General features: G+C 35.7%; 1 protein-coding gene across 1 annotated transcript in view; it reads left to right on the top strand.

The window, feature by feature from the left end:
• Positions 1–948: 948 nt before the first annotated feature.
• The window catches only part of LOC139719993 (uncharacterized), a 68,326-nt gene continuing 63,274 nt past the window's right edge, over positions 949–6,000 (top strand). The window contains exon 1 of the mRNA XM_071631369.1: positions 949–965. The gene's annotated coding sequence lies outside the window, so the exon portion shown is untranslated. The remainder of the gene's footprint in view (positions 966–6,000) is intronic.

The raw sequence follows: 6,000 nt of genomic DNA, 5'->3' as shown, positions 1-6,000 counted from the left end.
TTACAGTATGTACACACAATCACTCACCTGCACTACACAAACACAAACACAAACACACGCACACATACATTACTATGCACACCTTTTATTTGGGTGGTAGAAGGTTTAACGGTGCACCACTCCTTCTTATGGGTAGGTCTATGTACGTGACCCTGAAAGGGGCCCACCTACTCCCGGCATTTCGGCAAGCATGTTAACAACGACAACGGAAAACGGCAAGAACATGCTTGACGAAAGGTCGGGAGTGGGTAGACCGGAAGCCTTCAAAGATTTTACCTTTTAGGTCATATGAAATTTAAAAATTCGACAAGTAAAAAAAGGGGGAAGATAATAAGACCGTCAATTTCACATTTCACCAAGGAGAATATGAAAATGAAACATAATTTTACGCTCATTCAATCACAACAACAATTTGGGATTCTTGTTATCATTTGGCGCAAACACCAGCCTGTGTTACAGTCATGACTCATGTATAAGCACTGGAGATCGAATAAAACAACTATCACGTAGATATTCAATCCTCTTTCACGGTTTAAACAGCTTGCACATTGACATTTTTGTGCTGCAGATTTTTGATGATGTTACAATATGAGGAATGTAGTACGACACAGCCGGATCTGTAATTCTGTTACTCTCTGTCACAGTGTGTTACACGTGAACTAGCTTATTGATCTAGATAAGGCAGTTCACGTGTAACACACTGTGACAATTTGGGGGCTTGTCCGGGAGTTGTTTGATCATAACTTTACCCGAGTTTTGATGTATAATTGAAGGATCATTGGACTGTTTTTTTTTGTGTGTGTGTGTGTGTGTGTGTAACCATTTTCTAAGTTGCAGTTAGCAGAAGGGCTCTTGCAAGTACAGCTGGCCTAGCGGAACCACGGACACGCCAGTGCACCATCACTGCTAGCATCCGGCATGCGCGGCAAGGACAAGCGCAAGCAATTAGTCCACTTCTGTTATTGGTGAGTTACCAAATTATGCAAGAATTGCTAACAATTGCGTGAGTTAACATAGTTTTCTAACACCTGATTGTGGGACACCCGGGGTAAAAGTGAGACACTGATGATTTAACTGGTATATGGTCAGGAATATGATTTGTTGTGGCAAGCCACATGCCCACGCCGTCTCATAGGTCAATATTGTGAGAAGTGTTATGTCACTTGGTTACTTAGTTAGTTTATAAGTTATAAAGATTAATATTGAGAGTATGAATCCTGGAGTTATAAGGTTGTTAGTATTCGACGCATGGAATAACAGTCATTTAATTTGGAAGATATGTGTAAGCTCTGAGCTCAGAAGATTATTATATTGTATGACCGGATGTAGGACTTGAAGACGTGATTACACCTTAATAAATGCACACATAATTTTAACGGTACCCCATCTCTTCATATATTTCATTTCGGGTGATCAAACTGCCTCATCTAGATCAATAAGCTAGTTCACGTGTAACACACTGTGACACTCTCAATGGCGTAACATCACTCAACCAATGTTGCATGACTTGGATCTTGTAGCTTTGTATGCTCCACTTCATCTTTCTTAAAGTATATTCTTGCCTTCTCATGGAATCAGCAGGAAACTTTGGAATGAAACTGAATTCGGCGCTTGTCCTGACAAAACTGAGGCTTTTGAAACCTGATCATTAACCTTTGTGCTAAATTCTTAATAACTCGATTAACAAAGAGGAAGGCGAGAGGTTCAAAGTGAGGTAATGCAATCAATAGCTAGGTATGATTTGAGTGTCCTCACTTCCATCGGAAATTGAATTTTTTTGTCTGATACGCGAAGGCTTCCATCTTCGATTTAAAAAAAGGGGGAAGAGAGAGCGCTACATCAGAAGTGATGATGAAGGATAGCAAGGGGTCGTTTGCGGGAAAAGTAAAAAGTTCACTTCCCTCCCATCTTGACTCTGATGTACGTATGAGAAAATGTTACCTCGTACACCGTGCCCGCTCGCCTCATCATCAAAGACCTGTCAGGGGAAAGGCAGGAGGACGGGGATGGAAAGTGGGGTTGACCTTTTGTTTAGGCAGGTGCCGCTCATGTGAATGCCCCTTACTCTTTCCTATTTCTGGCACTACTTATCGGACCACCAATAACCATTTCCTGCTTTCCGAAACAGCCGTAGAATTGTACTATATAGCGAAAAAAAAAAGTTTTGCGAAAGAAATGTTTTTGAGTTTGTGCATATTCCCCTTTCTCCCTTGTCTGGGTAAAACCAGTCGTCTTCAAATATTCACGACCATGAACAATAACAAAAAGAGTCCAATCACATTTGCCAAGTCAGAACTATTCTGAGGATTGAATAGTCTTTTCCATAATCCAAATTTTGTCATTAGTGAAGAGAAGTTCGTTTGAAGTTGACATGTGCCAGTGTGTGCTATATGCGATTTTTTTCTCAATATTGTGTAGAACCCGTTGGTTTTTGTGCAGTTCAATTTTAGTCAAGTAGTTTTTTTTTTCCCCACAAATTTAGAACACGATGAAAAGCTTCGACAGATGCAAAATTACAAATAGACACTCATCTTCAAACAAACGAGCACATCAATGCATATTGTAACTGGTGTAAAAGAAAGACCATGGAGGAATAGCAACATAGAACATGCAAACAGCAGGGTGGAAAACGTCCTCGTGGCAGGACCTATTCATAGGTAAAGACGTACAATTTTCTCAGGCAATATTGGCTTAATGTGACAATAATAAAACTTTCCAAGCACAATCATTGCATAGAATGACTAGGGACATATACACACATGTATTTTTTGTATATCTTGGAAGTATGTAAGTTATACGCAGTAAATGATATCAGATATCTATATTTAATTTATGTTTAAATGCATGCGAGGAATTAAAGTCATTTAACACTCTGAAGTTTTCTGTTCCATACCGCAAGACCTTGATACACAATCGACTTAAAAGAATAATTGTCTTTTTTTTTTTACACAGATGCAAAATCTGAATAAAAATTTGATGGAAAATGAATGGACTTAGAGTGAAGTGATTCAAAACAGATAAAGTTGCATATTTCCCACAGCGTAAAAAAATGAAGGTTCAAACTGATACTGATACATACCGCAATTTATTCGAAAGCTTTAGTCTGTTGTATGTACATGTGCTGGTAATCCGTGAGCTGAAAACGTTGAATTGTACACAATATTTGTAGCACGCTTCTATTTTTCCCCAAATGATTGCGTAAGTGACAGAAGTCCGCATTCCTCGGAAGGAAGAACGAATACAGAAATCGAGAAAGGAACAACAATTTCCCCGTGAATCATCCTCAAAACTTCATTTGGAAATAGATTCGAATTATATTTTCCATGTTTTTTCCATGACAACTTTAATGGAGACGATGATAATGATAATTTTTAGACCTTATGCATTTGAATATCTATAAATCTTTTACAAGTATACTGGATACCGAGTTATGGAATTCATTATGATTGGAATGAGGAATAAGAATATTTCCGAAATTCATAGCAAATCACATTGAACGAGGATGGTGACATATAGCAGTTTCACATGAGAATGCATAATTCGGTGCTCGAGGAAGCAGAACAAAGAAGAAAGCATACAATAATCATATTCTACACAGGTGAACTTGTTGAGCAAGTGTTATTGGAATAGAATGACATTGCTACATAACTGGAAGTGTGTGAGCCTCTTGTGTCATCCTTGTGTAGTGTACTATATGGGATTTTTCAGAGTATTGGTTTATCTCCTCAAGGACCCCCAATAGATTCCACGGATCAATACAGGGCGGTATTTGTTGTGTTCTACATGATGTGAAATTATATGAATCGTCTGGAATGTCCCTTTAATGTAAGTGATACGAGCTTGAGTTTTTTAGCGATGAAACGAAATCTACTTCTTATCCAGCAAGATGTGTATCTAATGATTATAAATACATCTTTGAGTGAGCTTACTCCTATAACCCTGTTTCTTATTTACATAAATGATTTGTGTAGATCATCAGATATTCTTTCTTTTATTCTCTTTGCGAATGATTCAAATTTATTTTTTTTTCGCATAATAATCCTTTTACTCTTGTAAATACCTTAAATTCTGAATCAGAAAAAGTTGCTCAATGGATAAAAGCTAATAAATTATCTCTTAATCTTCAAAAAACAGAATATATGCTTTTTAGCAACTCCATTGAGGCACTACCTGTTGATATTATCTTTGATGGCACACCACCGGAAAATGTTTCTTATGTCAAATTTCTGGGAATAACAGTTGATAATAAGCTTTCATGGAAATTTCAAATTTATAGTACATGTAAGATTATTTCACGAAATATTGGTATAATCAACAAAATTAAATTTTGTCTTCCTTTGTCGTCCCTGCTTACAATATATTCATCCCTCATACTGCCTTATTTGAATTACGGTATTCTTGTATGGGGTAATACATATCAAACTCTTCTAGATAAATTTCTTCTGCTAAGAAATAAGTCACTGCGTATTATATGTCACACTGTATTTTTGTCTCATGCTGATCCGTTATTTTTGAAAAAAAATATTCAAAATTAAAGATTTGTGTTTGTTTAATTTAGGACAATTTATGTATAATTACAATAAAAATAATATTCCATATATATTTGAATCAATGTTTTTAAAAAATCAATCCTTTCATAATTATCCTGCAAGGCAATCCAATGAATTTCATTTGCCATTTTTTAGGACTTTGCTGGCTCAGCAAACCTTCATCTACGAGGGGCCAAAGTATTGGAACTCACTTCCCAACGACATAGTAACAGCACAAACTTTGAATTCTTTTAAGCACAAATTAAAATTATTTCTATTGAAATCTTATGATATGCAACCAAATTAGGTTCGGTTTTATTGTCTCAATCAAGTCATCTTTTTTACAAGTATTAAGATATCATACAGAAATCATCCTTTAAAGAAAATAATCTGTCTAACATAAGTTTTCCTCAGATATTTCTTTTATTGTACCAGACAACAGTGAGTCTATTCTCTTTCTCTTTTATTATATCTGTTCCTATGCATTCATACCGGTATATGCACCCAATATCAACCCAGGGAGCGTTTTATCATTGCATTTACATTATGAAGTCCAGTGTGCTTGTGTCCACGATGGCATGTGTTATACCATAGTCTCATTTCCCCTTTTTTCTACGTTTTCCTTTTTTTCTTTCTTTTTTCCTTCCTAAGTTAATTTCATGTCAGTTGACATTGGTTTCTTTGATTTTGTGTACGTATTTTCCGAGGATCCCATACCCTACAAGCTTTGCTTTTGAGTGGGACCCCCCATTTCCATTCTATAATCTTTGTATTATGTATATGTATATACCTTAGAAAGGAATTTCTGTTGTTACTCGTGACCACATGTACGTTTTCTTTGAAATTGTTGCAAATATGTTCTGTAGATGTATTGTATATAATTTTCCCTGTTTATTGAATGGAAATGGAAATGGAAATAAAATTGAAATTGAAATTGAACCCAAAATGCTGTGATGTTAAAAAAGAAATTGCAAAGAGGAAAAAGAAATCAACAACTTGATGCTTGCAAGTTGGTTCAGACACAATTCACAGAGGTACATTGTATTTTGGATTAAAACAGCGGTTTAAATCTATCCCGTGGACTTGAATATGCATGAAAGTAATGGTAGTGCACCTTGTGTACCCCGTAATCCAGTAAAGGATAAAGCGTGATGATGTGTACCATACTCCATACTTTGTGGTTCATGTAAGTGATATACATATATATATATATATATATATATATATATATATATATATATATATAGTGTGATGATGCTGATATTCCTACCGCACGCCTCTGTCATCTTAAGTGAAATTATAGTTGAGACAATGTAGATAACAGAAGATGTCGCATGAAACCGGCAGAGTTGTGAAGCTTTCGACCGTGGTCTTCCTCAGCTTTAATGTCTGTTTGTGAAACTATATATATATATATATATATACATATATATATATATATATATATATATATATATATACATATATATAT

This window comes from Diadema antillarum, unplaced genomic scaffold (assembly GCF_040938485.1).
Source record: "Diadema antillarum isolate AM-2024a unplaced genomic scaffold, OU_Dant_1.0 scf00000119, whole genome shotgun sequence".
NCBI classification, from domain to species: domain Eukaryota; kingdom Metazoa; phylum Echinodermata; class Echinoidea; order Diadematoida; family Diadematidae; genus Diadema; species Diadema antillarum.
Note: the sequence above shows the minus strand (reverse complement) of the source record. Positions and strands in the feature narration are given on the sequence as shown.